This window comes from Miniopterus schreibersii (assembly GCF_964146895.1).
Source record: "Miniopterus schreibersii genome assembly, chromosome: 8".
In the NCBI taxonomy this organism is placed as follows: Eukaryota; Metazoa; Chordata; class Mammalia; order Chiroptera; family Miniopteridae; genus Miniopterus; species Miniopterus schreibersii.
The window spans coordinates 6,652,492-6,677,713 of record NC_138109.1 but is presented as its reverse complement, the minus strand read 5'-3'; the positions used below and the strand labels follow the sequence as shown (position 1 = coordinate 6,677,713).

Below are 25,222 nucleotides of genomic sequence, written 5' to 3'. Positions count from 1 at the left end.
CCTCGGTGGTTAGAGCATCGGCCTGGGGACTGAAGGGTCCCGGGTTCGATTCTGAAAGGCCAAGGGCACATGCCTCTGTTGCTGGCTCAATCCCCAGCCTGGTCAGGGCACGTGTGAGAGGCAACCAATCAATGTGTATCTCTCACATCAATGTTTCTCTTTCTCTCTCTCTCCCTCCCTCCCTCCTTTCCACTCTCTCTGACAAGCAATAGAAAAAATATCCTGGGGTGAGAATTAAAAAGTAAAAACTAAAATAACTAAATTAAATAAAATGTCCTTTGTTTTATCTTTTTCATTACCCTTCACAATGAAGATGTCTTAGAATAACTCAGATGCTCAAGAACTCAGGCAGATTCCTCTACTGCCTCATTTCATACATGTTAAGAGCCAAGAAATAGCAAAAGAGCAGAGATTTGGAGCCATCCATCCAATGGACAGTCCAGTCCCATCACAAGTGCTATTAAGAGGTAGATGATGAAAAAAGTCCTCATTAAAAGACACTTCCTTCCAAAAAACTTTCTGATAGACATCAGGGTTTTGGTAGCCCAAAGTCATTCCAGAAAATGAAGGAAACAGGCATGCACAATTTCCCAACTGAGTACTCAGATACAGACTCAACTACAGAGATTCAATCCCTGTATCCATGAATGAACTGTTGACTAAGCTTTCTATCTTGTTATAGAATCCAGGATGCTAAATAACTTTTCAACATTCAGGCAACATCCATTTAACATGCTAATTATCTTAAGAAACAAGCAAGAGAACTTGTCCCACTGTGGTACATCTCTCTCTCCCTATCCTTAATTTGGTGTTCAAGTAATAACAGAAAAAATCCATTCCTAAATAAAAACTATAGCTCCAATCTGCACAATTTTGGGACACCCAGGGGTCTTAATTTCTGTGTTTTAATCCCTATTGTACTGAACTACCAGTATTTCAAATCTCTAGATGTCAATTACTTACTTACCCCACTCAACCTGAACACAAATGATGGTCTGTACGCCCTCTGCTTCCTCTCTCATACACAGCACTGCCATGCCTAGCTCCTGTTCACTGGCTTCAAAATTAATAGGTCACTTTCTTAACTAATGTTCTTAAAATCCATGTAACAAGAAATTGTCCATACTCAATGGTCTGGTCCCACACCACATCTCATCTTCCCACAGGCTGCATTCTCCAAAAGAAACACCAACACCCTACCTCCGTCCATGCCAAACCCTCCTTCCTCCTTCATTCTACCTTCAGCAGTAAATTCTCATGGCTCCTCTGTAAAGAAAGGGCAGCATCTCTTTTCTTTTACACAAAATTAACAATTTACATTCCTTGTTTGTTCAGTTACTTGGTGGTCAGATGATCTGCACTGTCCACATTACTAATCTTGAGCTTTTGAGCTCTGAGAAACTTAATCACTTCAGTATTTTCTGCAACCACCATGAACTGGTTCTGGCATTCATGTTGGTAAAACCAGACAAAACTGAAGTAAATGTCAGATGCTTAGATAGTGAAAACTATGTGCAACTTTGTTCTTTTTACATAAAGAAAAGCTCTCTATATACTTTTTGTTGTTGTTAATCCTTACCTGAGGATATTTTTTTCCATTGACTTTTAGAGAGAGTGGAAGGGCGGGAAGGGAAAGGAGGGAGACAGAAGGAGGGGGAGGAGAGAGAGAGAGAGACATCGATGTGAGAGAGACACACCAATTGGTTGCCTCCCACACACACCTTGACCAGGGCCGGGGACAGAACCTGCAACCCAGGTACACGTGCCCTTGACCGGAAACTGAACCCAAGACCCTTCAGTGTGCAAGCTGACACTCTAACTACTGAGCCACACCGGCCAGGGCTCTATATATACTTTTCACAATCAATAGAATCATTATTACTACAAACCCTCTTACTCTGAGCTATAAAGCAGCTATTAACTTGTAGTATATTAAAATGCTTTCTAGGAAAAAAGAGAGAACCTATATATTCTCTCATTTCTCACTGCAAAGTTACATTCAGGAAAATGATTACCTGTAAATACACCTGGATGTGATTCTGTTAGAGAAGGGAAGAAAGGAATCTGCTGGTGTGTCAAGGTTGGCCAGTGCATCCCTTTGCCTAAACACTTCTCTGCAGTCTTATTGGAAGCCGCCTTGCACTCCCCCTCCTTGAGAAACACTGCCATGAGGGGATAAGGCAGACCGAGAGCGCAGATTCTCAAATCTGACATATGGAATTAACACATTTACTTACTGATGCCTCATTACTAGATAAACAGTCACCTTTTTCAGGTTAAAAAAGTTACCATGGCAACCCAAATTGACCCAAAGCTATAAATTCACGAGATTCCAATGCCCAAGGCTAGTAATCTGTAAAACAGGTTACTGTATCAAGTGATCTCTATCAGTATTTTGAAATGAACATATATATGAAAAATCAGATGAGCTCACTTCAAAATTAAGTGACAAAACTTAAGAGTCTGTTTTGCATAAATAGTAAAACACTGACTGGCTAAAATTAGGGGTAGTATAAACTGAAAATTTTCACATGTCAAACGTGCCATAGAAATGGGAAAAATACACTGTTTTGATCTGACTTTTATAATTCATTTAAAAAATAAAAGTATGAAAAATTATTGTAGAGTCAAACTTTTCTTTATAACCCATAAAAATTAGGGTAATCCAACTAAAGGAGAATATATTCTAAGAAACAATTTGGGCCCGGCCGGGCGTGGCTCAGCGGCTGAGCGTCGACCTAGGATCCAGGCGATCAGGGTTCAATTCCCGGTCAGGGCACATGCCCGGGTAGCGGGCTCCATCAATGACTCTCTCATCATTGATGTTTCTCTCTCTCTCTCTCTCTCTCCCTTTCCTTTCCTCTCTCTGAAATCAATAAAGATATATTTTTTTTTTAAAAAAGGAAACAATTTGGCATTTTAGTCTCACACGCACACAAAAAATCTACTTATTCCTCTTAACGATTTTCAAAACAAGGTTAAATAAGACCAAATACTCATAAGAAGTCTTCCCCTTGTCTCATTAATTAAGCGGATGTTTAAGGAAATAGCTTTATATAGATGTTTATAGTTTGCCCCTAAATAATGTCATTTATTTGGAAAGGGAAAGATGAGACCCTAAATGAAGAGCAATGTTAAAATCTCAGTTGGAATATACACCAGTGACCTCTTAAAGCCAAAATGATTTGCCAAGAATTTTCATGCAATTCATGAGTGCATGGATTGTGTGAAGCTGCTTTCAGTAAGCTGGACCAATGATCCTCAACCGGAAAATCCCCCATGACCAACACAAGCACTGTAGAAACCTTCTTTTTTTTTTTTAAGTGCTTTGGTGTGTTTTTTTAATCAGAAAGCTAGCAGTTCTGCAAGAACTGAGCAAAGCTGATGCAATCCATTAAGTGCATAATGCACATTTTCAAAATTATGCATATAAAAATGCATATTTACCAGATTGAGCAAACAGCTGCTGCAGGGCAAATATATATATATTTTTTAATCTTAAAATCAGCAAGCTTGAAATGGGCCAGAAAAATAAGAGAGGCTATTACCATTGATATCAATTATGCCAAACAACACACGATAACTAATTTTTTCTTTACAGGGATGTCTGGAAATGAAACCATGCGTCTAGGTTAAGATATTTTCTAACACCTACCCTCTGCCTGAGAATGGATACTATGATTAAGTGACCTCAAATCCTATATCCATGACTTGGGCAATGACACTGAACAGTGGTGTTTCTGGCTGTTTCTCACAACCTCCACATAGTTTTGTGTCCAAGAACCTATTGTGCCATCTGCAGACAACAGAGCATGTGCTAAGCTGGGGAAGGAAGTCAGCCAGAACGTGAAGGCAGATTCTCAAGGCAAAGAAAGCCCTCTCTGCTTTTTCAAAGCTCAGCAAATCAGTAAAAACAGAGCAGCGATTTTCAACCAGTGAGCCACAAGAATTTTTAAAATATGCAATACTTGACTAGTCAGGGGCACTGATCTCTTTTCCCTGAGATTGTCAAATAAAGAAATAACAACAGCCAGCAAAACAACAGCTGTCTGGTGTGAATGAATCAAAATTATACCTATTTTTTTTGGTCAGATAAGCAAAAAATATAACATATTTTTGGTGTGCCGCAGAATTTTGGTAATTAGTTTATGTGTGTCATGAGATGAAAAAGGTTGAAAATCACTGAAATAAGGTGTGGGGAGTAGGAGAGAGTAAAGGGGGGATAAATGGTGATGGAAGGAGACTTAACTTGGGGTGGTAAACACAATATAATATACAGATGTGTTATAGAATTGTACCCCTGAAACCTATATAATTTTATTAACCAATGTCACCCCAATAAATTCAATTAAAAGTAAAAATAAAAAGTATTTTAAAAAGTAATAATAATAAAAAGGAAACAAAAAGAAAATTGCTGAAACAGAACAAGAGCAGAGTCCTCTCAAGGGTAAAAACCACAGCCTAGAGCATCAGGCAGTTTGTCACCCAGAAACACAAAGAACCTGTCAGCATCTTTCCTGACAGCCTCCTCAGAGAGCACAGTGGACATTTACTTCACCCACTAATTGAGCAAAGCAGCCCTATGAGCCAGCATTAAAAGCTGTGGTCAGGCAATGCTCAGCCACAGTGCTATCCCTTAAAGAATTTCCCTCCCCAATTAATGCCTTTCTCCCTGTTCACCTTTGAAATACCTTCTCATTCCTTTGCAAAGCATGGCAGTGCTACTCCAAATATAATTTCCAATAGAAAACCCTACTACCTGTAAAGAGCATGCATGAACAAAGACTTTCCCTTAAGCAAATTTCGCAGAGCCAACTGGGTGGCACAGTGGACACGGAGGCTGACCCTCAGGACTGCTCTGCTCTTCCGCTTTCCATTTTTCTTACAAGGCTACCTCCACCCTGGACACTGAACCATTCAATGAGGTAATAGCACATTGGTCTAATACTGCAGAACGGAAACTGCACAGGTATTTCACTAAACTGGATGTTTTCAAATTTCCAACATACAAAAAAGGAGTGTATTATGTATCTGCACATGCCAGAAACTCTGAATTCTGATACCCAAATCCAATCCACACATGCTGCACGCCTCTAGCAGAGCTTTCATCTCTAGTTTTCCCATATGTACAACAGTCAAACCCATCACCACTCCTCACCTCAGTAAACGATAAGCTACATTCTACATAGTAACCACTCAAAAACTATATGAGGAACAAATGTACGAAAATGTAAAATCAGAAACAAGCTATACAAGATCCCAGCAAGAAAGTTGCTGTGCTCTATCAATACAAAAATGAAGAATGCTATTTTCTAATAAATATTTTTTTAAGAAATAACTCAATTGCAGGACAGCCCACTTTTAGTTTTCTACTAGATTCTTTTGTGGGGAAGGAATACTCGCAGTGTCTGGGAGTAACGGGGCACGTAAAAGGGAAGAGGAAACAAAAATTGGGAAAACAGCAATTCAATAAGTAAAACCTGTCCTTCCCTTATCCTGTGTTCTGACCCTGAAAACTGTCACTAAAATTGGCTGGTAACATGTTCTTAAAGATTCTAAACTAGTGGAAAAGAGGCTTCAGGTACCATCCATCTTGGGTTCCTTCCTTTTTAAACTTCATGAAAATTCAATTCCATGTATTCAAATGTCTGCAGATTCCCTATGAATACTACGAAGCTCACACCAGCTTCTGTCTAAAAACAGAACACTACATGCTTCTAGCCAACACTGATCTGTCTTCATCTTCTTTGCTAACAGGGAATTATGCTAACAGGGAATTATGAGAAAGACCAAACGTGTGTAGTGGGGGAAGAGGGGTGAGCAGGTCATTAACAAAAAAAGGGATTTCTGTTTGAATTTCCCACATTTTTCTTTTCTCCTTAGGAGTTAGAAAATCTTCTAATGCGTCCAAAGCTTAAAGACTGATCCAAGACTATCTTTCTAACTTTAAGAAGTGATGCCGATATTTTGGAAGAAATGCTGCAGCAAGACCCCCCCTTCCCAAGTCAATCATATTCTACATAGACTTGAAAATTCTTTAAAACATGAAAAGGCAAGATCGTCCTGCCAGCAGAAGCAATCTTATTAGTTATGCTGATACGCTAAATGTTAGCCATGGTTTGACACTTGCAATACACTCTCATCACCACATTTTATTCTGAAAATGTTCCTTAAAAAGCTCTCCCTGCAACCTATATTGAATCCCTATTATAAAAAAGGGATTCTAACCAGCTTAGCATCCAAACTCCAGTAAGTGATGTGGATCTCTCTCATATTTCAAACTACTGTGTTTGTATAGAGCTCATCTGCCATAAGAAAACACAGGGAATCGAAGGGCAGGAGGAAACAATTTTAAAAATCAGTGATGGCCATCTGCCCTATAAAACAAAGTGTCTCGGGGCATTAGAGACATGAGGGAAGGGAACTGGAGACCACTCTCACTCTTGCTGCCCCACTGTACCTACCTCTCCGATGCTCACGAGGGAGGGTAACAACCCTATCCTCAATTCAGTGAACCCTACCAAAATAATAAAAGTTTTTCTATAAAATCCCTGTTAGGTAAGGGATGATTAAATGGAAATGCCGACAGGTCCTTAACACAAAGATTACAACTGGAACGTGACTGAGATGTGTACATTTAGGAAACCAATGCGAAGTGAAGTCAAACACTTCTGGGAACACTATGCCCAATATTCACAGAAAAAAAATCACCAGGGGCAGGTAGACTGGAGTACAGATTCTTCTCTCCCCATATGGCTGACAACAAACAAATTCTAGTCTGATCTTCTGGTGTCATATCCCGCAGAGCAGATTTCAAGCAACCCTGCCTGCTCCTTTTCAGAAAACAGTGCACTGAGAGCCTGGGCTTCACAATAAATGGTTCAACCAATTTGCAGTGCTCGCTGGAAATACACAGGAGAATTCACAATGCCTGGCTATAATTCTTATTTGGCAAATGATTTTATTATAAACTGGTATCATAGTGAATCCATTTTCTTTACGGGTTTTCTGCTACTGTTTAATGGACTGTCAGTATAATTTAGATTTCATCTATTTAAACTCATTCAAGCCTGGCTCCGGATTGTACAGTAAATGGAACATATTTCTATTCAATGAAATTAATGACAGTTAATTTTAGTCTGCAATTCTCAATTTTGTAAAAGCAACTATTCCACAGTTCAAGCATCAAGCTACAAAATTTCCATGCCACTTACTTTTTTTGTACTTTATAAGTATCTACATATTCTGTAAACCTTTCTTGTAAGACTAATGTATATATTCATTTACTATTTCTTCCCATTTAAATATTTACTACCAACTTTCCAGAAAAAGTAAGGACTTAAATTATAATTAAAAGCAGGGAAAATAAAAGTTAATTGTCAGTCTGAACAGAGATGCTCAATTATTATGGGTTTTTTAGGCTAGCAAAACTAAAGATTAAAACTTTCTGCAATATATATATATATTTTGCTTACTATTAGATGATTTCCTTATATATTTCAAATCAGTGATGATGCTTACCTTAAGTGAAACTTATTAAAAGTAGGCTAAACTTACTATATGGATTTAGATATACAATCAAGGCATACAGCATCTATTACTAAATACTACACTGAGTAACTTCTGAGATTGATATTCTGTTTAACAGAAATTTAGTCCTGAGTTTTATTTACCAGACAATATGACAATCCCATGAGTGATTTTTCTTCTTGGGTGATTAGTCTTTCACATAGCTGTGAAAGAGAGGCTAAAAGGAGAAAGGCCATGCAAAAAAGCCCCTTAAGAGAAACTTAACAAACCAGACCCAAATAATTAATAAGGAAAGCATCCAGAATTTGCTACCCCAAAACCACCAGGGTCATAGACTGAGAGACTGCAATTCACACAAAAGTAAAAAAATAAAGGAAAACCACAAGCTAGTCTTTCCATTTCTTTTTTAAGAGAGAGAGGAAGGGAGAGGGAGAGAGAGAGTGAAAGATTGTTGAGAGAAACATCAACATTGATCAGCTGCCTCCTGCACGCCCCCTGCTGGGTCCTGAGCCCAAAACTCAGGCAGTTGCCCTGACCAGGAATTGAACCAGAGACCTTAGTCCATGGGTCAACGCTCAACCACTGTGCCACACTGGCTGGGGTCCATTTCTTTTATCAGCTTGATATTCTGTATCTGCTCAGCTGCTTTCTGATTCTCCTATAAGCACACTCCAATCATGCCCCAGTCCATGAACTGCCTCATGCTGGTGCTCTTCCTCTACTTGGTCCTACCGCAATTCTGTCCATCTCCCAAGACACAAACCAAGGTTTCTATGGTCCTCATGTCTTCCTCAATGTCACAAACTTATAATCTGCCCTATCCGGTTGGTATGTGCCCACTCACCGCCTGTTGCTAACACAGAGCATTACTTGAATGAGTATAATTTCTCCCTGTAAGTGAAGAGTCAAGAACTAGAATCCTACTTTTGAATCTTGCCCTGTCTCACCTCCACAAAACAACTTGGACGAAGTTATACTCATAGAAGATTGTGCTTTTATGTTATTTGGATGATTAATAAAATGCTAATAATACTATAGCTGGAATCTAACATACCTCACTAAATTCTACTGGCTTATTCAAAGTCTATTACAGTTTCAGTGGGCTTCAAATTTAATCATTTGCTTTAATTTATAGAAACTTCTAAGGGCAAATAAAACCTGTTCCCTGATTCTCCTACTCTACCCATAGCTCTTCCTTTTAGCCCTCCTTAAATCATTGGTGTTTTCATTTGGGTTTTTGTTGTTGTAGTAACTGTTGTTGGGTCAGCTTTTTCTTTTAAAATTAAAATCAAAGACTAAAGATATTTTAAGAATTAAAAATATCTAGTCACTTTCACATGACTGAATAAATATTTAGACCTCAGATTTTCATTAAAAATCTTCAGCCAACTATGAATTATAAATGTCATTTTATAAGTATTCACAGGTATTTGGAAAAAAATAATTCCACCTACACAACGATTTCAAATTAGCTATCTCCTTAGGATTCTACATGTAGTAATTTTACTGTATAACATATGCATCATTCTCAGGCTAAAAAGTATTTGGGTGAGGGAGTGGGGGGTGGAATGTGGGATCTTGTCTGGTAATCTGCCATCCACCTGTCACTTTTATAATCAAAATTAGCAAAGATCTGAGCAAGGTAGCAGTATTTAAAGTATCTAAATGCCTCTTGATTTCTAAAATGAGATCAGAGATTTGTTTATTGTTTGGACCATAAGAAGCTCTCTCTACGAAACTGTACTCAACACACTTCAACAAATGAGTGCAGCTGCTCTGGGCCAATATAACACTTAATGAGAGTTTTGGTTTTTGTAATTCATACCTTGAAAAAATCATGTTTTGAACATCTGCTGAGACAAAATGAATCAGAATTGGGGGGGGGGGCGCGCACATGTGATTAGACCTCTCCATTTTAAGTGAAATGGTAACAGGCAAATCTTGTCAAGATTACATTAAAGCTAAAAAATGAAGATAAATATATTCTACAAGGAACAGAATCATAAACTCATAAAACATTCACACACAGGCTTATGGGCAACACCTATGTGCCGACTAAGTGCTAGAGATACTGAATATAAAAATATTGTCTTTGCGCTGGTCGGTGTGGCGCTGGTGGAGCATTGTCTCATGCACCAAAAGGTCGCCAGTTCAATTCCCAGTCAGGGCACGTGCCCAGGGTTGCAAGCTCAATCCCCAGTAGGGGACATGTGGGAGGCAGCCAATCAGTGTTTCTCTTTCACATTAATGTTTCTTTCTCTCTACCTCTCCCTCTCTCTTTAAAATTATATATACACACCCATATATATTCCTTCCCTACCTTGGCCCAGTGGCTCAGTTGGTTGGAGCATCATCCTGTGCACCAAAAAGTTGCAGGTTCGAACCCCAGTCTGGGCGCATATGGACAACAGATGGATGTTTCTCTTCCTTCCTCTCTCACAAAATCAATTAAAAAAAATCCTCAGGTGAGGATTAAAATTTTTAAATAAATAAATAAAAATATTGTCTTCCCCTTCACAAGTTCACTACCTAGTAATATTAGAGCTAGGTATGGAAACAAATAACTCTATGCCTTCACTACTTTTACTTGTACTTGTACTTGTGTTTCTGCCTCTCTGGCAGAGTCTGCTAGCGGAGCATAATGCTCATTCTCCCTTCTTTTTTTAACAACAGAGAATAGATGAGGTCTAGCAGGGCCTGTGGCCCTCAGATGAAAGACCACATTTCCCTGCCTCCCTTCTGGCTCAGTCATGTGACTAATTCTGGTCATGGGATATAAACAGACACAGTATTTCAACTTCTGGAAACTGAATCCAGAAAGAGAGGAACCCTGCTCTTTATCTTTCCTGTTAGCCTGAAGGCCAATGTATTGGCTGGAGGTGCAGCATGAGATGCATTGCTAGATGATGATGGGAATGGAGGTCACACACAACAGACTACCAAAACCTTTGTTGTTAAAAACCAGACCAAGAATTTACTGATTCACCATTTAGTATTTCTGGCCATTGTACACAAATATCTTTAAATTATTTTTAAATGGGGCAAAACAGTTAAATTACATTAATGAACAGAGTGAAACCTAGAACAATGATTTGGAGAAAATATTCTAATTTTTTTAATAGAGAAACTAGTAATGAGCAGATGACCTTAACAAGAGCATAGAAACATAAAACACAGAGATCTTGATTTAGAATGACTAAAATACCTTGATGAGATTAACATAAACTATTACCTTCCAGTGGGAGTAAGAATCAACCCCAATAGCCCAATGAAGTAAGACAGAACAAAGTCCACAAGTGCTCCCTGAAGACACCTCACAGGTAAGTCAATTTCCTAGTATAACTCTACCCAAAGGTTTCACAAGTAGGAAGAAGGGATGGTACTTCTGCACACTGTCTGGCATTTTCTGTGGAGAACAGGCTGATGGTGTCTGCTGGCACCACTCAGGTTTCCCCTCTCTTTTCCACTTCTACATGGGTTTGATTTTAGAACTTCAGAGAGTATGTGGCTGCTCCTCCAACAAAAATACAGGGACCACTGATAACCAAATTTTCTAGAACATTATACCATTTATAAAAGTTAAAGCTGACCAGAATTCATACTATACTAAGTTCTCAGAACATACTCTGTATTTTACTTCATACTAGAAAGAAGATATTCTCTCTAATATCACAGCTTTATCTCTTCCTTTCCACACCATTAACTGTGGATAAAAAACAGAGCACAAAATGTGTCCAATCCATTCTCTGAGTTGAAGATTTACTATCCAAAGATAACTTAAAGTCTCTTGCTTTACCTAGAGAACACCTTCAAAACCACAAATTCAGTCACTTGCAGAGGCCAAAATTCTATGGTACACTAGGGCTAGTTAGAACAAACTGTAATGGCAATACACTGAAATTCTTTAGAACTCCAGACATACCCTTTAAATCAGCAATTCCACTCCTAAGGAAAGTAAGCAGAAGTGACTAAATGTTTGCCAATGTTGTTTATAATGGAGACTATCAGAGAAGAAACTAAAATCTATAACTAGATACATTATGGTATCTACCCATTAATGTGGGAGTGCCTAATGTTTTTTGTGCCATGGATGCCTTCAGCAATCTATACACCCATTCTGCAAATAAATAAGTAAATAAACAAATGTATGTTTTGAATTTACAAAAACCTGTATTGAATACTTACCACAATATGAGGGAAAAATGCAATATAACACATGTACGTCTTTACTGATTCATTAAATAATGAGACTTACTAGAGGTTATTCCAGTAATAACCTCCATAATTTTAGTCACGATAAACATAAACATTATTCTTAGATGCTTTCCTCTATGTGAAGTAGTTATGAGAATATTTATGATTTATATTAGTGTCACAGGTACTGCTACTATTACTATGGCTTATTGCCTACTTTCATAATTGAAGCAAACAATAAATGTCATTTTGAAATGCAAATAAAGATGTAATTTTTACCCACCCAAGTTCACAGTCAGGAATTCTATTCAGACTCCACTAGGTTGACTATGGACCCGAGGTCAAGAACTCCAGTATTAATGGCATACTAAGCAGCAATAGTGATTCATATTTATAATTACTGCCATGGCAATAAATTCCAGTCAGAAATGTTAAGTTACAAAAACAAACAAAAACACACATTATTACACATCAGTGAATAGCATAAACCCATACACGTTTACAAAGGGAAGTGACCAAAAAAAAAAATATATATATATATATATATATATGTGTGTGTGTGTGTGTGTGTATATATATATATATATATATATATATATTAAATATATCTTTATTGATTTCAGAGAGAGGAAAGGAGAGGGAGAAAGAGAGATAGAAACATCAATGATGAGAGAATCATTGATCGAGCCCACAACCCGGGCATGTGCCCTGACTGGGAATCGAACCCCAATAGCCTGGATCCCAGGTTGATGCTCAACAGCTGAGCCATGCCCAACCAGACGTGACCAAAAAAAATATTTGGGTTTTAGTGTTTAAATTTTGCTTATCTGAATACTTTAATTTTTTTAAAAATTACTTGTTCATCAAAAGAACAAATGAAGGAGGGCAAATATGGGGGAGAAATAAAAAGAAAGGCCTATACTCAAATATTATAAATGCACTCACAGGGCAAAGGCAAAAAGCAGCAGGTGAATTCAAGGGAGAGAACATAAAAATGGACCACCTCTAATCATCACAGAAGTTGGGTAACAGAAACATACAGAACACGGAATTGGAAATCGATGCATGAGTGCAGCAGATGCCATAGCCTTGAGCATCCTAGCAGCTGGGAAATAGCACAAGTAAAACATATGACAAAACTGATGGCCTCTACAAACACTAGCTTCCACCAATCACAATCTGAATGCCAAATGCAATTCTTAAAAAGACTGCACCTCCATGATGCCAAAGATCTATTTTTTGGACAGTTGCTGCAGATTTCAAAAGCATTCTCATTTGCCAGAAAGATAATCCAGGGTTTTTATCCCTCAAAATGTCTTCTAGCCAGGACGGAGAGCAAACTGGAAATCAAGTCTCCACTGACTAGCTTGAAACATGAGGTATAAAATCCCTTGTAAAGCCCTAGTCAGTTTGGCTCAGTGGAACCCCTCGGACTGAAGGGTTCCAGGTTTGATTCCGGCCAAGGGCACATACCTCGGTTGCAGGCTTGATCCCCAGCACTGATCAGGACTCATCAGGAGGCAATCAACTGATGTGTCTCACATCAATCTCTCTCTCTCACATCAATCTCTCTCTCTCTCTCTCTCTCTCTCTCTCTCTCTCTCTCTCTCTCTCTCTCTGTCTCCCCCACACACACACTCTCTCTGAAAAGCAAAGGAAAAAATATCCTTGGGTCAGGATTTAAAAGAAAAAAAAAAAAATCCTTGTAAAGCAGCAGCAGAATCTCCCCAAGTCTGAGCGCTGCTAGAGTTAATTCTCAAATGCAAACTCTATGCAAACACTACTTTTAAGTTACACAGTTTTAACATTATAAAAACACAACATACCAAGTGAGACCTTCTTGTGACATTTGCCTCCCCTCTACTAAAGAGAAAAAATTATAATCATACAAAGTACTATTAATATTCCCTCAATCAATTTGGTAATTGTACATTACCTGTATTTTATAATACCAGCACAATGCAATGTTAAGGAAAAGTAAAGTCTGAAAACTAAATACTATCTAGTAACAATAATAGCTTGCCGTAGAGCCAACACTTATGCATAGATTTACCAAACGGAGCACAAATTAAAATGTTAATGTAAACACTAAGAATGAAAAACAACATACTGAAATAATATTTAAAATCTGTATTATAAACTCACTCTATCTTTCCTTTTTAAAAGGATATTACAGCCATATTCAAAACCACCCCATTTTTTTTTACTATATCAATCTCTATTGATTCATCTAAAGTGAGACTAACACACCATCTGTCAAGCAGCAGCATCTGCCCAGCACACAAAGAAAGCTACAGCAATGCCTACAGCCTTTGAAGGGTACGTTCCCTTTGCCTTTCACAATTCTTTTTACACATTAAACTATCACACTTTACATCAATAAAAGGTATTTCCTGCAAAGACAATTGAATAAGAAAACTTAGAGATGTGAGAAAATAAATTTAGGGGTTAAATAAGTGAACAAATATGGAATATCTTTCATATGTAGCATATAGCATGCTGCCTAATTAATTTGAGCACATATTTAATGGTAAAGTGACAAAAAAAACCTTAAAGGACTGAATATTTAATACATACGTAATGATAAAAAGTCATTATGCATGATTTTAATAGACCTGGTAATGTTAGAAGTTTATCAATTTCCAAGCATTTTAAGCAGTAACTTAAAAGAACCAGGTAACTTACCTTCCCCCATCTATTTTATGGTATTTAAAAATTCATTACAAAAATTATACTAATTCAAACAAATAAAGGAGTAGAAAGGAAAATCATATATTTTTTCTTTTTCAAGTATTTAGGGTATTCAGATATCTCCAAAGCAAAATTCATGCACATAAGTATCTATTCTGAAATATTTAAATGTTCTGGAAAAGAAAAATAAATCACTCTTGTGCACATACATTTTAAAGTAATCAACACACATAATACACTGCTCCATCTTCAAATTCATAGACAAAATATTTTTAACTTTGGAAAGTCTGGTTTTCTCAGCTGGTGAAGCTGTCAGAATAAATAGAAGGCAATATCTGGAAAGATGACAAACACATGGGTCAATGTCAAATAAAAACCCATTGCTGTCAAAAGCAGAGCCAAATTCCTGCATTTCAATTTAAATGATGTTATCCAACTCAAATACCACCATGCCTCTTCAAATCAAAATTGTTTCCTTTTAAAAAGAGCTTTTTACAAAACTGATAGAGTATAAAAGATTAAACAACTCTTTCAGCAATTTCCTCAGCTACTACAAAGCAAGGCATCAATGTATAATTATAATAAAGGGAACATTTAACAATTAATTGAGCCAGCAAAAGCTAAACCTCCAGAGCTTAGGAGTTCAAACGCTTGCTCACTAAGCAAAAGGGCAGAGGATTTTAACAAAACTGCAGGAAATCTCGGTCCAATTAGACTCTAGGTAAATATAAATCTTCTTCCACTGCGGCTGGTCCTCTATTCGTCACAGTCCAGCAGGCTGATCTGAGTATCCAGCTTGGAGATGGAAACAAAAGAACAGTTCCCCCAACCCTACCCCGCTGTAGCTCCTGGTGCTACCATGTTAATCCAGTTCCTCTAGGTTCTGTGTGGAACAGAGGAGGTCTCCAGTTAGCTTGCTTTTACAACCAACCAACTAGACTCCCAAAACGTATCACACAACCATGAGGTAACAATGAACATGTCTCAGATATTCAGAATGTGTTCCAGGTTCATAATGGTGACATCTTAACTAAGTCACTTTCCTCATTATCTGTTCAGATTCTATGTAGAGGATATATACAAACACTCTTTCAAAGAGAAAATAGAAAGGAATGCACAGGGTTTGAAAGCGGCATCATTTGGGGCAGCAGCTGCTTCACAGGGAATCTTCGCTGCGAACTCCTGGAGAAAAAGCCTACAGAATTAACGGGGTCGGGGAGAGGGCATTCATTCTGTGCCTCTAGAGTTTAGTAGGAAGCAGGGAAAGTTATAACTTAATGCCTACATGGTTTCAACAACACAAACAAGTAAAAATTATTTTTTAATTTAACTGAACAAATCAAAGCAAATTATATTTTAAAGTGTAGCATGAAATATTAGATAATGCAAGAATTTAAAGGATTTTAAGAACAGGCAGAACAAGAGGCTGAGACAGGAACCCCACAGAGCAGAAGTGGCAGAGCACTATGGCCTACATACAGGTCACGTCTGACAGGCTGTCTGTTTCTGTAAGGCCCACAAGCAAAAACTGATTTTTACTCTTTTTTTTTGGGGGGGGGGGGGGGGAGAAAAAGTATATTTCTTGATGCATAAAAATTATATAAAATTCAAATTTCAGTGTCCATAAATAAAGTTTTATTGGTAAACAGCCATGCCCATTCATTTATATCTTGTCTGCCGCTGCTTTCATGACAAGGGCAGAGGAGTAGTTGCAACAGAGTTGAAAATGTTTACTATCTGGTCCTTTACAGAAAAAGTTTGCTGCCACTGCCCTAGAAATGCTCACTAAATAAATAAAGCAGGTCAACTGATCATGTAAATTTTACACCATAAAAGACTACAATGTAAATGGGCTTTTATGTGATAATGATACATTTGCTCAGGAACTTTGTTTATAAAATGCTCAAGAATTTTTCTAGAGGTTATTATCAAGCATTCAGGCCTGAAGCGTATAAAATAAATCTGTCAGCCAATGCCTTCACAAGGATAACAGAGTGCCTCTAAAGTCACATCTCCAAGTTCCTTGCCACATGTTTTAATTAGGTATGAAAACTTAGCTCATTTTGTGAATCTAGATCAGGATGGTACATATTCCCATACCTGTGCTCAAGAAAAACAATGTCAATGATCAGAGCACTGGCTCACCTGGAATGGGGACAAAGCCCATCTGCCACCTCCCTACTCTAGATGGACTCCTCTACTTGTCTCATCTAGTTTGGGCTTCACTTATTCTTCCTTTATCATTGTTCCTGCGCCTTTTCTTGTGTGAAAACCACATTTGGAACTTGAAAGAGAAGACAAACATAAAATGAAAGTAAAACAGGTATGCCTGCTCTCTGTTATCTCTGAACAGGGCATTAACAGAGACACAAATAATCAATTTAAAAAACAAACAGGACTTCTAAGTCTTTTTATCAAACTACAGGGTGGGGCAAAAGTAGGTTTACAATTCTGAGTACATGACAGTTTATTCCTGTATTATTATTTATTATTGTATTATTTTCCATACAAACAACTGTAAACCTACTTTTGTCCCACCCTGTATTGCATATGAAGGGGCTCTTGATTAACCCTGCATCCTGCCTTCTTGTTTAAGCTTCACATAATGCTTTAAATGAACTAGATAGATGCAGGCTCTACTGTGACACCCCCCCTCCAAAAAGGGCTTTCTCTGTTTACCATGACACTCCAGAGAGGGTCTCAAGGAGCAATGATTAAACTTGGTAACCAATACAACCAGAAGTAAAGCTCTCCATCAACAACGGCAAACTGAAACCATAGCAAGAGGCAAGTCCAGCTCAGATTCAGACACTTATATGCACGTAACTGGGAATTCATCACGACTGACCCAGCAGCATGTATCAGAGCCTACTGTTCTCAACAGGAGCCACGTAAACATCAGGGCAGATGTCTGAGAGTAATGTCTGCTTTCAAAGTAACCTTAACCAGGAATTCCATGGGCTTTCCACACTAGACTGAGATGTTTTTTGAGCATTTGCACAGACAAACAGCCTCCAAAAAAAGTTTTACCTTAGCCTACTCTTGTGTCACAGAATAATTTCATGAGCTCTCACCATAGGCAGTCAGGCATTCCACTGAACATTTTAAGTATCCATAAGGATTATATAGTCCTAAGAAAATGAAAGAATGTAAGATCCCACAAGGGTCAAAGATCTTCATCTTTGGGGAAGAAAGCACATTATCTTGGGATCCCATTACATTCAACAGTCTGCAGAGCCAAGCCTGAAACAATTCTTTTACCCCAAAAAGGGGGGGAGGGGCAGTCAATTACCCATGAGACAGCTGAACTCTTATGAATAATAAAATAATTAAATAATGTGAGGTCAGATGCCATCTCTCTTGGAGTTTTGCAGATGGAGGTTTAGTGACTATAAATATCTTCCTTTAGTAGGTACGCAGCTTTTCAACCTAGGAAGATAATAACTTAAGTAGCCCCAATTAACTGGGGTGGTGTTTGTCTCCTTAAATTGATATGCATCTTTATTCCCATGAAGATTTAGAAGTTAAAAAAGATCCAAGAGTCAAAAGTGCATTAACATTTTCGGGGCCAATTTAAAAAATAAGGATACAGTTGAAATTTTTGTTGTTTTTATAGTTAAAAAAATTTGGCTTAGAACAGCAGCTTGTAATTCCAATTTTAAAAAGTAACACTTACCTAGGACTTTATTATGCCTGGCCCTTTCTAAAGAAACCCCAAACATATCCATATGTTGTTTGTGTGTACACTCATTTAATACCCCTCACAGCCCTTTAGGTGGTGCTATGATCCCCATTCTACTGATGAAAAAACAAAGGCACAGAAGCTGTCCCTTGCCATCTACCCCCACCTCCTATCCCTAGTGGTAGAAATGACTGGATGCCTCTCTACATGGAAACTGAATTCAGGCATGTACAGTCAATACTGAAACTTAAGTGAGTTTATGCACAGCACTGAAATATCTAAGACACCTTTTTTTTTTGTTAACCCTCACTTAAGGATATTTTTTCCATTGCTTTTTCAGAAAGAGGGAGAGAGAGAAATATCAATGTGAGAGAATACTGACTGGTTGCCTCTGAACACTGCCAGGGCCAGAAATCAAGCCTGCAACCGAGGTGTGTGCCCTTGGCAGGAATCAAACCCAGAACATTTCAGTCCGAGGGTCAATGCTCTAACCACTGAGCAAAACCGACTAGGGCCTAAGACATCTTTTTAGGTTTATTTCATTCGTGGGTATAATTTATTTCATTTATAAGAAAAGTTAAGTACTTGAGAAGGTTTGTATTAATAAATCCCTTAACAACAGAAATCAAATATAAAATTATTTTCTCTAATAAGCAAGCCTAAATGTTGAAGAACTGCTTTATAAACAAGACCAATCATAATTCAAAAATCCCTTAATTGATTGTCAAAATCTGTTTAATTTATAAAAGGGATAAGATTAACTGATTTTTTTTTAATCGAGCAGTGTATTTTAATTTATAATTTGAACAAACTGGATACCAACTTTTTAATCCAAAGTGAATTTTGGATAGTGAGGCCCATGGACTGGAGGTCCTAGTGTGGTCAAAGGATTTCTAGAGTTGAAGACTGCGTGGCTAAAAGGTGGAAGAGTGGAAGTCAGAAAAGTAAGATGAGTAGATTTCCAGAAAGCTACATTCCTAAATTTCATGGTTAATTGCTCATAAAAATACTTCAAAGAACTACCATTTAACATGTTCTTGCCATTATCAAGGGTGATTTTTAAATGGTGGTATATAAACATTCCAGCCTCTTTTGGAATATACAGTTTTGCAATACACTGTTTCTCATGTAGACATATCTGCTATAACACAAAATATATGTTGCTAGGAAAACCTTGTGTTGAGCAAAAAATGTTCACTAAAAATAAAAGGATTTATATAAAATACAAGGTAAGGGGCAGATAATTGAAAACCTATGCAACTCTGAATTCAGATTACTATTTTTTGAATAATCAATAATTATAACCTTAAGAAATAAGACAACACAGGCAGGCACCCCAGAGTGGCTGAAGACTGTCTTTTGGAGTACTTAAAATACATAAACACAATAGGTGCTGGCTTGAAAGCACCAAAACAATGCTGATTATTAAGATGGGGCTTTTGTGAAGGTAAGCAGAGCAGTCTGGGCAACCTGCCAGAGTCAGAGAGTGCAATGGGGTGCACCCTCTCTGCGGAGGGAGCCCCAGGGTGCAGGTGCTCATTTTTTCATTTCATTTTAAATAGAGGTAAAAGGGCTCTTGCAAGTGCAACAGCCAAACTGAAGGTTTACATTCTCACCTACTTTTTCCTTCTCTGCTAAAATCTAATCAATCCTACATTATACCGTGTAATTACACATTATAATTCTCTCCATTCTGTGCTCTTCCTAGGAAAAGTTGCACATAAACCAGCACAAACTGTACATTCCACCATTATCATTCCTCTATTTGCCTATCACATACATAGCAAAACAAACTATTTAAAAATGCTCATATGTTGTTACAAGTTCCCACTGAATCTAGTGCTATGGTATGAGTCTCCTGATGAAGTGGTATATAGTGAACATATGTTGTTTATCTGGCCTTCTCGCATCTATTTCCCCTACCGAACAGCTCCCTAATTTCATTGTGGGGAATCATTGTAGCCCCACCATTTGCAACAAATCAAGGTTTCTATCTTTTTTCATCCAAGACACAGACATACAAGTCAAGCCTGGCCAACACAGTTTACTCTTCTGGGACTGGGACTCGAGTTTACTGACAGCAAGGACAAGAAAATGCTGAATGGCACCCATTCCAGTGGTAGCACCCAGATTGAATGGCCAATAGTTCCCACTAACCAAAAATTAGCACTGCCCTGGATCCAGACAGGTTTCCACCCATTCTGGGAGTTACCCTACTAACAAAATACTTGCATGTGTGATGTGGCCAATGTTCTCCAAATTGCATTAAAAAAACTTTAACAAATACAATATGCTGACTTTTATTAGATCACAAAAACTATGTATTTTCCCTTTTAGTTGCCGAGTTAAAATTAAAATCCAGTAATCAGCATTAGCCTACATATTCTGAAACAATTTACCTCTCCCCACTCAGCAAACTTCCCAAAGTTGCTATGCATTTATCTTTTTAACAATCATTTTCAAAAACAGACAAGATGTAACTAACTTTAGGAGAAGAAAAAAAGAAAAAGAGCCAAGTACAATTGACTCTTGAACATGGGTTTGAACTGCATGGCTCCGCTTAGATGCAGATTTTTTTTTTCTTCTTTTCTTTTTCTAATATATCTTTATTGATTTCAGAGAGAGGAAAGGAGAGGGAGAGAGAGAGACAGAAACATCAATGATGAGAGAGTCATTGATCAAGCCCACAACCCAGGCATGTGCCCTGACCAGGAATCGAACCCCGATCGCCTGGATCCTAGGTTGACACTCAACCGCTGAGCCATGCCCGGCCGGGCCAGATTTTTTTTTTCAATAAATACAGTAAATGTATTTTCTCTTCTTTATGATTTTCTTAATAACATTTTATTTTCTCTAGCTTACTTGATTGTTAGAATGCAGTATATAATACACATGTGAAATATGTGTTCATTAGCTATTAGTAAGTTAAGTTTGTAGAGAGTCAAAAGTTGTATGAGGATTTTTTTACTGTGCAGGGGGGTCAGTACCCCTAAACCCCAGGTTGTTTCAGGGTAAACAGTAATTACATCATTTGCATTTTTTAAGAAAGAGGCCTACCCCTTTTTTTCCTTTCAACATAGGTGTGTTTGTTTTTTGTATTAATTCAGTATTTTATGCAAATACCCATCCATTCTTGGCTTCCACCAATTCTCACAGGCCTGTGCCATCTTACAAACTAGCTGTATGACCCTGGCCTCTGAGCCTTCATTTCCTCATCTGTGTAACGGGCAAACAATGACCAGGTTACGTAGGGAATTTTTTAAGGACTAGAAACAACATGTGTAAAGTGAGCCCTGGATACAGGAAAAAAGCAGGTGCTTTAGAAACAGTGATTAGTTATAATCCCTGGGCATGGCTCCTTTACTCCCCCATGCCTGTTGTCTATTTGCACCCAAGTTCACAGTTCCCTTTGCAAACAGACACTTTAGAAGATCTAAACTGTCCCCAATTGGCTGGTTGGAATTTAATTCTACAGCTGCCTCTGCTTCTCTTGAACTGCATGTGGTGTATTTCACATAAAATTTCAAGCCATGAAAGCCTAGCTCACTTTTCCCTTTAAAAGCATATCTTCCTTTTCCTCTTTCTTTTGAATCTGCCCAAATTCCAGTCAGCCACAGGTAAGTGACAGGTGTGCTGGGATGCTGATCCTCTCAGCCCTCAAGGCAATGCACACATTTTCTATTTTTGTATTAACTTGAAAAAGGCTGGAAAGCACTGGTCTAGATCAGTGATTCTCAAATGTGTTTTTTTTGTTTTTTTAATATATCTTTATTGATTTCAGAGAGAGGAAAGGAGAAGGAGAGAGAGAGAAACATCAGTGATGAGAGAGCCATTGATTGGCTGCCTCCTGCACACCTCCCACTGGGGATCGAGCCTGCAACCTGGGCATGTGCCCTGACCAGGAATCGAACCCCAATCACCTGGATCCTAGGTCGATGCTCAACCACTGAGCCACTCCCGGCCAGGCTGTGTAGTATTTAAATTACCTGGGAATCTTATTAAAATAAAAATTCTGATTGAGTAGATCTGTAGTGGAATTAAGATTCTGCATTTGTAACCAACTCTCATGGGTGTCAATGTGTGGCCAACACTTGGAGCAGCAAATGTGTGTCTAGTGTACCTGTTTCACTACACTTAACAACCCTTTCCTTATGAAATTGAAAAAGATAGGGTTAATTAGTCAAATTTCCATCACTTTGTTAGAATAACATTAGAATAGCAGTTTTTCTTGTTTCTTTTACCCTCATAAAGTAGTAACTTTTTGTGTGCCAGAATTTTTTCTTTTATGTATGCATAATCTGATTAACTTCATAATACACACTAAAAGGCAATTATTTCTTGGGGCTTAGAAAAAGATAAAACTAAATTTCAACAGAAAAGTAAAAATTAATGTAATCTACAACTAAAACTATACTATAATATGCTAAAAAGTAAGAAATACATTTTTCACAACTGTTCCAAGGGCACACAACTAAGAAAGCTGAATTGGTCACTAAAACTCGGGTCACTCAAAGCTGAGTCTACCTAGCAACGAAGCTGTTCCCACATGATATAGGTTGAATTCCATTCCCCCCACTAAATATTGTATATTGAAGTGCTAACCCCTAGTACCTCAGAATGTGACCTTACTTGGGAAAAGGGTCACTGCAAAATAATTAGTTATAATAAGGTGGGCTATAATCCAATATGATTGGTGCCCTTATAAAAGGACACCAATGACAAAGATAGGCATACAAAGAGAATGGCATGTGAAGATTGCAGTTATGCTAGCACAAGTCAAGGAACCACCAGAAGCTAGGAGAGGCTTGAAAGAGACAGATCCTCTCCTAGAACCTTCAGGAGGAACACGGGCCTGCCCATGCCTTGAACTGGAACTTCTAGCCTCCAAAACTGAGACAATATATTTCTGTGGTTAGCCACTCAGTCTGTGGTACTTTGTTTATGTCAACCCTAGCAAACTAATACAATGCCTCATTGTGCTCCCTCCCAAATAAAAGTAAGGTCTGAAGATGATTGTGCAGATATGCAATTACATCACAGAATGTCTGGTGTGCCAGGTGAAGATTTTGGATTCTATGGCAATAAGCATCCACTGAAAGGCTTTAAGCAGATTAGTATTAGGTTTATTAAGTTCAAATGAACTTACAACATATACCAAGCCACTTTCATTCAAGCAGGGTCTAAAGGTTCCTTTATGCCAGAATTCATGTTTCTTGTTACACAAAAATATTCTTGCAATCATCAGAAAAGGCTGCACCCCATTCCAGAAAAAGAATGCCTTAAGAAGACACCTGTATTTGCATGTCACATCCAACTAAAATTTTTCTTAATATAACAGACATGGATAATAAAAAGTTACAGATGAAATGAGCTTTTATTTCCCCCAAAATTTATGTCCTGAAACACTAAATGCTAGAGTTTTGTTTTGCTTTATTTTAAAGAGGAAAGTTTGTCTGAGTAACTGACATAAATAAGCTTTCAATTATTCAGAGAACCAAGACTTCGAAACTAAATTCAGCCTCTTAACAGGTCAGAGACCAATCCCTCGGTAAAAAATCAGTAGCTAAAGGTGAGACATACCATTTTGTTAATATGCTAGTACCTCCCCTTCCCTCTTTAAATAAGAACTTGAATCAAAGGAAAATTATCCATTAGGAAAACAGTTTCATGTTTTTACTTTTTCACTGAAGCATAATAGCACACATTTAAAAAAGTGCAAAACATGATAAATGCTCACAAAGTAATCTTTGTCATTTCGAAACACAACAGGACCAGACCCCTGTGAGTCCCCTTTATGCTCTCTTCCCAACAGCAGGGCCTGAGTGTAACGACTATCCTGACTTTGAAACACTCAAGATTAGTTTTGCCTACTTTTAAACTTTATAGAAAAGGAACCACACAGTATCACACTCTTTTGTGTCCACCAACATTATGCCTGATTAACCAGTCTACTTTTAACTTCCATTTTGATGCAAACTAGATCCCCAGGTTTCATTTTGTTTACTTTGAATTTTTTTCCAGCTTAAATTCCATTTGCATCAAAAGAAATTAACATCTCAATGTTCAATGTATAATTAATTCTAGGTTCTAGGTCCTTTTTCAGTTCAAGCCCCCAATTCCTAACAATAATGAAAAAAAAATTGGAAATAAAAAGGAGAAATGTTTATTTCACTTAAAACTTCATAAACCACAAACTTAAAAGTTCTTTGTCTTTTATATATAAAACTTATCTTCATGTAAAATTTCACGTTTTGTTCAAAAAGTAGAAGGAACACAGATATATCAAACCTAAAAATCCTGAATCTTGATTTTCCCCCTCTTGTATGTGGTGGTGATTTCTGTTATTCTAAGAGTAATATCTAGGGTAAATACTCCAGAGAGTCAAACAAAACCATCAGTTGATATGACAGAATACAAGTGGAGAATCAGCTTAATAAGCACTTTTTAAAGAATGTATGTTTCTTTATCGAAACAGCAAACAAAACTGATATGCCAAAATGAAAATATACCTCCCAATAATTTAAATTTTTTTTACTGTTTACCTGGTTAGGAATAAAGGAGCCACAGTGTAGAACTGACAATAGTGAATACACTGTTGGTGGGAATGTAAATTCATACAGCCACTATGGAAAATACTATGGAAGTTCCTCAAAAAAGCAGAAGTATAATTACCATATGATCCTGCAAGTTCCACCAGTTATCTAGCTGAAGGAAATGAAGTCACTATATCTCAAAGAGATATCTGCACACACCGCCCCCCCCCCCCCCCCCCGAGTTCACTGTAGCATTATTTACAATAGCCAAGACATGGAAGCAACTTAAGTATCCATCAAGGAAAGACTGAATAAAGAAAATGTGGTCTATATACAATATTCAGCCATAAAGAAAGAAGAAACTCTTAAAATATATATATCTTTATTGATTTCAGAGAGAGGAAAGGAGAGGGAGAGAGGTAGATAGAAACATCAGTGATGAGAGAGTCATTGATCTGCTGCAGCCCACAACATGAGCATATGCCCTGACCGGCAATTGAACCCCGATCGCCTGGATCCTAGGTCAATGCTCAACCGCTGAGCCACGCCCAGCCGGGCAAGAAAGAAGAAACTCTTGCCATTTCCAACAATG

General features: G+C 37.8%; 1 protein-coding gene across 7 annotated transcripts in view; it reads right to left on the bottom strand.

Moving 5' to 3' along the window:
• The window catches only part of RERE (arginine-glutamic acid dipeptide repeats), a 346,780-nt gene that overhangs the window by 189,857 nt on the left and 131,701 nt on the right, over positions 1–25,222 (bottom strand). The window lies entirely within an intron of this gene.